The sequence below is a fragment of the Megalopta genalis genome, unplaced genomic scaffold, assembly GCF_051020955.1.
Source record: "Megalopta genalis isolate 19385.01 unplaced genomic scaffold, iyMegGena1_principal scaffold0055, whole genome shotgun sequence".
NCBI lineage: Eukaryota > Metazoa > Arthropoda > Insecta > Hymenoptera > Halictidae > Megalopta > Megalopta genalis.
In genome coordinates this window covers 255,001-262,500 of record NW_027476124.1, presented here as the reverse complement: position 1 = coordinate 262,500, position 7,500 = coordinate 255,001, and positions in this window count along the sequence as shown.

Genomic DNA, 7,500 nt, shown 5'->3' with positions numbered 1-7,500 from the left:
AGCTCCTTTGCAGTCGACTTTGTTCACATGGGCGTAAGTCGACTGCGCGGCGTTGCAGGCCGTCTTCGGGAGAGTTCCCTTGGACGGCCCAGGTCGCATCGCACTCATTACGGCAGGACGCGCTTTTAGGTCCGCCCTGACCGCGGCGAGCTGCCCTTCGACGAAGCTATTCCGTTGAATAAGCTCCTGGACCAGCTCGTTGAGTGCCTCAACCTCGGCGAGTATCTTTGACCCGGACTCCTTATTGACTTTCGACTCAGGTCGAAAGCAAAAGGTCCGTATTTCGGACACTCGCCTAAAGGCTTCGTCTCTTACGAGATCGAGAGGCCGTACCTTCTGCCCGGAGAACGTCCCCTTCGGTCTCCTGGCCCGGTTTACTGCGGCCTTGCCGGTGGGTGCGCCCGGCTTGGCTCGCTTCGTCTTTTTGGTGACGGTTTGCCAACCGTCACCAGTAGGGTCCTCGACACGCTCGGGTGCCGACTGCACCTTCACGAGTGACGTGTCTCCGACTCGTTCGATTACTTCCACGTTACCGGTGTCCGGCGTACCTTCTACCGTGGGCTCGGTTTTCACCGAGACCGCTCGCGTGGGAGTCACACATCTTTGCAAGATCACACGAGGATTGGCGATATTGATCACCTTCCCGGATCTTGTCTTTCTCACAGACGCGGGGGGACTGACAGCTGCATTTGCAGTTCCCGCGTCTGCGGCGACGGCTTCACTCCGAGTAGGAGCTGGACCCGTCGTCTTTGGACGCTTAGTTTTTTTGTTCATTATTTTTATTAAGACCCATAATGTGTCTTGGTCTTTCATCCAGTGCGCTCCCCGGCCACCACCGACCCGCACAATTTGGAACCCGCCAAAGGCTGAGTTAGGGCTACGCACCGAATATAGTCTGCTGGCTGGGTCGGTTTCCTTACCCAGCCCGCGTCCTCGCCCAGCAGAACCCACTTGCCCGAAGCGTGTGGTCGTTCCAAGCCGATTGACTGGACCAGGGCTGCTTTTCTCGTCCAGCCGCCCATCTAGCCGAAGCAGAGGCCAAAGGTACGTGTTGGGGACGTCTCACCCGCAGGAGAGGGCCCCCTCAGATCCCAGGATCCTCTTTTCCGACGACAAGGGTCGCCACGCACGGCAAACACGTGGGAGACAGCAGTCGGAGAGGCTGCCTCTTCCTCTCCACCACACTTCGTTCAGTTCGCTGCGTATTTAAGAACACGAGCTATCCAGCGGTACCTTTTTCGTGGAGGCTCAAGTGTGGCTAGGGCACGTTTGCCCCTTGCGGCCTGGGTTGCCCAGGGGATTGATTGCATCCCATGTATTCCTGAGCCCAGCGGAGTGTTGTCTAGTGGCGTGTTCCGCCCACGAAAAACGGTCTGAAAAACCGTTTAACGTAAACTGGGGAACTGATGCCACGAGTGACAACAGTTCCCCAGTCGGAAGTCATACAGCACATACAGTGCTGTACAAAGAACACGCCACAGCCCGTATGCTAAATCAGGGCCTCGCCATTATGCGAAGTACTACATGTACGACGCACTGACGGTCTCTAATGCCTTCATCGCCGATACACCCATCGACTCGGCCGATCAACCCTCCTACGCGAGGGCTAGTTCGGGGGTTATCTCCCGCCCTGGGTGGCCACAGACCGCCACCGCCAGTAGATAGGGACAGTTAGTGTTGTCGTCAAACTGTGGTCTCTGAGAGACGGGCCGTACCTAAGTCCTTGGTGGACCATACCGGCCGCTCTTGCGACTTGTGCCTGGTGTTCGGGCTCTACCTTCGTTCACCATCGTATCAGGGGAAGACAGCGTGCTACTCCCACTGCCACCTCGAGTCCAACCCAATCCAGGCACTCTTACGGAGTAGTGTTAAAGTCTTTTATCTCCGCAAGAGGGGCTTCAGCCTGGCCCGAGGGGACGAACCCCGAGGGGTTCGCCCAGCATGCCGTACATCAACGGAGCTGGACGAGTCCACGCTCCGTATGCAGTTTCGTTCTATGTTCGCTTCTTAGTCTTGCTTACGGATCGTGCGAATTTTCGGAACTCCTGAAACAGCTGCTCTGACACCAGGCTGGCTTTGTCGATTGGCCACTGAAATCCTTCTCGAATCGCCGCCTGGCGTAGGTGTTCCCTGTCCTCTACGTAACGCTGACAATCGTAGAGGACGTGGTTTGGAGTTTCCTCCTCCCCACATTCGCACAACTCGTCGTCGACCAGGGCGAACGTCTTGAGCTTCGCACGGAAGTCTCCGTGTCCGCTCAAGAACTGCGCTACATCATGGTCGACTCTGATCCAGCTCGCTGAGAGACGGTCTGATACCTCGCCGAAGTATTGGAAGGTTTCCCTACCCTTCGTCGAGGACGACCATCTCTGCTGCCACATCTCTAAAGTCGCCTCCCTCAGCCTTCTGCGAACTTGGGCTTCGGTGACGACTTCGTCAGCCAATTCGGCCTGACTCACTTGATAGGTTCCATGTTGGAACCCGAGTTTCTTCCTGGCTTTGTACACGCAGCTGAACTCCGCTATCGCCAAGTCCACAGGTATCTCCCCGGCGATCACGGGGATCGCATCAGTGGAGACTGTCCTGTAGGCTTTGACGCAGCCAAGCAGAACATGCCTCTGCGCCCTGGTGAGCACTTTACTCGTCCCAGAGGTAAGGCGGTCTGCCCAGCCCGCGGCAGCATACGTGACGATTGGGACAAACAAGCCGCGGTACAAAGTACGCATCGTCCGATATCCCAATCCCCAGTTCGACTTAGCAATCCTTGCTAGCGCATTAAACGTTCGCAAGGACTTGGCATTCAAATACTCGACATGGGAATGGATACCCAGTCTAGAGTCAAAATGCACGCCAAGGTAACGCACAGAGTCCTTGGCGGCAATATTCCGACCTCCTACTTTTATCACAGGTGGCCTCTCTCTGTCGAGAGAGCCTTTTAAGAATAACATCTCGGTCTTGGTCGCAGACAGCGACAATTTCTGCTGGTCGCACCAGCGAGAAATGGTGTCCACAACCAATTGGCCATTGCTTTCTAGACCCTTCCTGCTGTTCGCGAAGATCAAGACAAGAAGGTCGTCTGCATAGGCGATGGGCTCGCAAGCGAGCCCGGCGTTCGATAAGAGCTGTAGAACCTCGTCGAAGACTAAGTTCCAACAGCTCGGACCAAGAATCGATCCCTGTGGGCAGCCCTTAGTGACTTTCTTCCGCACTGCACCGCGATCAGACACCATAGTCACCACGCGGCCGTCGAAGTAGTCGACCACCAATCTAAGTAGGTTTTTTGGGCAGCCTCGCTTCCTCAACGCGTTGAGTATGCTTGGCCACCAGACATTATCAAAGGCCGCAGCAATGTCGAAGAGCAGACCCACGACGTACTTTTCCTCTCGACCGGACGCAAGCTCCCTCATCTTTACCACGGCATCAGTCGTGGATCGATGCGGCCTGAATCCGTATTGCCGATCGGAGGCGTAGTCGGGGTGCAAAAACAAACTAGCTAATCGCGTAGCGATTAGCTTCTCCAAGACTTTGCCTACGACCGAAAGCAAGCATATTGGTCTGTAGGACTTTATCTCCGTTTCAGGTTTCTCGGGTCCTTTAAGGGTGGTAATGATGGACCCGACTTTCCATTCCACGGGAAAGACTCCGTGTGCCAGGCATCCGTTGTAGAGTCGGAGGAGCTCGCGTGAGATTGTATTACACGAACGTTTTAAAATCTCCGGCTCGATCCGATCTAGGCCTGGACACTTGCCGCTCTTCAGTCGGTTGACCGCCGATCTGAGCTCCGAGAGGGTGAAGGGACTGGCGTCCTCACTCTCCGGCTCGATGGCAGCTTCCCTCCTGACTCGCGCATGATCCGGGGAGTCATTCGCGGGGCTATCGTCCGGAATTAACCCCTCCAGCAGCGCGGAAGCGGTGGAGTCCCAGTCTGTGGTGTAACCCTGGGCAGTGTTACGATTTATATTCGAGATGACCGTGCTGGCTGTCATCTTCTGCCTCGTGATCTTATAAATGAGGCCCCAGGGTTCCTTGTTTCCCTGCTCGGTCACGAATGCACGCCAGCTGTGCGACCGAGCAGCTTTGATGGCGGCTTTGTAGGCCTTTCTCTGTTTAAGATACTCGGTCCTCTTGGCCGCCCTCTGCTCCTCTGAACATGCTGCGTTCTGCGAGGCTCGTCTAAGTTTGTAGACTCGCCTCTTTTGCCTCGTCAGGTCGGCCGTCCACCATGGGACGGATTTTGAATGCCACTGCTTGGTTGGCATCGAGGAGTCGCACGCTTGGACGATCATTCTTTCGATCTCCTGTGCTAGATGTTCGACATCCCCCTTATTGTTCAATGGATCGGGGGATATACTCCTCTTACTTTCCTGCAGCGCCTTGTCGAACTCGGGCCATTTTGCGCTTCGGAGTCGGAACCTTGGTAATAATCCGTTCCGGTTGGTGCTGCTGTTGCTACTAATTTCGGCAGCACCGTCCTCGGCGCAAAACTCAAAGAAAACTCTATGACTCGGTGGTCGCTGGTCGTCAGGTCCTCGCGGACCTTCCAACCTCGCACTTTGTCGCAAATATCAGGTGTCGATAGTGTGACGTCGATGTATGACTGTCCACTAGGGCTGGAAAACGTCGGAGCGTTTCCAGCCTCGTTCAAGACAACCAAGCCATGGCTCACGATAAACTCTTCGAGTTTACGGCCTCTCACGTCCGTCTCCGCGCTGCCCCACTGGGCTGATTTTGCGTTAACGTCGGCAGAGATAATGACTCGGTTATGCTTAAGTGCGGAAAGAGCTCTCTCCAATCGCGCCAGACCTGATTCAACGTCATCGGAGCATTGAAAGTACTGGCTGATCAGGAAGAAGCTCCCAAACGAACCCGAGATGCTGACACAGGACAAATGCGTGTCGCACAAGTTAGAGACTTTGACCACGGTTAGATCCGGGTTTCTGACCGCTATTGCAGCCATCACCGGTTCGCCTGCCGTGATCAGCCTCGTTCTCAAGCCTAGCCCGGGCACAGTACCCCGCCAGCTATATGGCTCTTGTGCAAGCAACACATCTACCCCTCGCCTATGCATCTCAGTCCGGACTTCGTCGGTCACATTTCGGGCCCGCTGCATGTTATGCTGCATGACCCGTATGACTCTCGAGCGTCGCCGGTCGTTTGTACTATCCATTCGAGATTCAAATTATTATTCGCGTCTTATACGAGACATCTCCAAAACCAGCGCTTCCTGATAGGAGGCGCAGGCCGGGTCTCGCGACTTATGCTCAGATGGTCGCCCTCTGTCTTTACAGTTGGAGCAAACCGGAGGCTTGCTCTTCCTGTTACAGAGCGCATACCCGTGCCCTTTTTCGGCACAATGTCCGCAGACATCCTCTTTGAATTTGCAGCGCTTCGCCGTGTGCCCGAAGCGCTGGCACTTATAGCATCGGGTGACCTGTATGAAGTCCCGCACACGACAGGAACTCCACCCGAGGTACACCCGGTCCCCTCTCTGCGCCAGCCGCCGACGAATCTGCGGACTGACGGCCACTACCCAGTTGGCTGTCTCCGGGGTCTTGCCAGCCATGCGACTGACCCGAACACCCGAAGGCACATCCTTCTGGGACGCCTCAGAGAGGTTTTGCCTCCAAAGACTGGAGGCAATTTCCTCCTTGCCCATCCCTTTCGGAATGTCATAAATCAGGACCTCGGGGTCCCGTTTGCTGGGCAAGGAGACGGACAGTCCCGCACTCGCCAGCTTCTTATTGCCTACGAAGGCTTTTAGGTCCTCCTTGCGATCGGTTTCGACGACGATGCCACCGGAGTGGATGCGTCGAACCGATCTGACACGGATCGCCTCCTTCGCAGGTTTTACGATCGACAGAACAGCTCTCTTAGTAGCATCGCTGTTCTGTCCTTTATCCTTTGGCGGGAAGATACGCACCACGTATTGTGTCGGTGGTCTTCTCGCCTCCGGAGTCGCTGACTGGTTGACCTTTGCCACTTGGGCGTAGGTCAACTGCGCGGCATTGGAGACCGTCTTCGGGAGGGTTCCCTTGGACGGCCCAGGTCGCGCCGCACTCATTACGGCAGGACGCGCTTTTAGGTCCGCCCTGACCGCGGCGAGTTGCCCTTCGACGAAGCTGTTTCGTTGAATCAGCTCCTGGACCAACTCGTTGAGTGCTCCGACTTCTGCTAGTATCTTCGACCCGGACTCCTTGTTGACTTTCGACTCGGGTCGAAAGCAAAAGGTCCGTATCTCCGATACTCGCCTGAAGGCTTCGTCTCTCACGAGATCGAGAGGCCGTACCTTGTGCCCGGAAACCGTCCCCTTCGATTTCCTGGCCTGGTTTGCTGCGGCCTTGCCAGTAGGTGCGACTGGCTTGGCACGCTTCGACTTTTTGGTGACGGTTTTCCAACCGCCACCTTCGGGGTCTTCGACACGCACGGGTGCCGGTTGCACCTTCACGAGCGTGTCTTTGACTGATTCGATTTTTCTGGGTTTCTCCTTCCCAGCCTTGCGGCTGGGGGAGTCCCCCGACTTGGGCGCTGTCCCCACGTTACCGGTGTCCGGCGCGCCTTCTACCGTGGCCTCAGTTTTCACCGAGACCGCTCGCGTGGGTGTCACGCATCTCTCCAAGGTCACACGAGGATTGGCGATGTTCAGCACCTTCCCGGACCTTGTCTTTTTCGCAGACGCAGGAGGGCTAACAGCTGCTGCTGTAGCTTCCGCGTCTGTGGCGACGGCTTCACTCCGAGTAGGAGCTGGACCCGCCGACTTCGAACGTTCAATTTGTACTTTCAATTTAGATCCCATAGTTAGATCTTTGCCTTCATCCGGTACGCTCCCCGGCCACCACCGACCCACACATTTTGGAACCCGCCATCAGGCTGGGTTAGGGCTACGCACCGGACATAGTCTGCTGACTGGGCCGATTGCTCAACCCAGCCCGCGTCCTCGCCCGTCAGAACCCACTCGCCGAAGCGTATGGTCGTTCCAAGCCGATTGACTGGACCAGGGCTGCTTTTCTCGTCCAGCCTCCCATCTAGCCGAAGCAGAGGCCAAAGGTACGTGTTGGGGACGTCTCACCCGCAGGAGAGGGCCCCCTCAGATCCCAGGATCCTCTTTTCCGACGACAAGGGTCGCCACGCACGGCAAACACGCGGGAGACAGCAGTCGGAGAGGCTGCCTCTTCCTCTCCACCACACTTCGTTCGGTTCGCTGCGTTTTGAGAACACGAGCTATCCAGCGGTACCTTTTTCGTGGAGGCTCAAGTGTGGCTAGGGCACGTTTGCCCCTTGCGGCCTGGGTTGCCCAGGTGATTGGTTGCATCCCGATTTCTAGATCCAGCGGCATGTTGCTACGTGGCGCGCTCAGACAACGAAAATGCGGCATTCCGGTCAGACCAGAAAAACCGCACAACGTGACGCGGGGGACTGCAGCCACAAGTGACAACAGTCCCCCGGTAGGGAGTAGTACAGCATATTCAATGCTGTACATGAACACGCCACAGCCCGTATGCT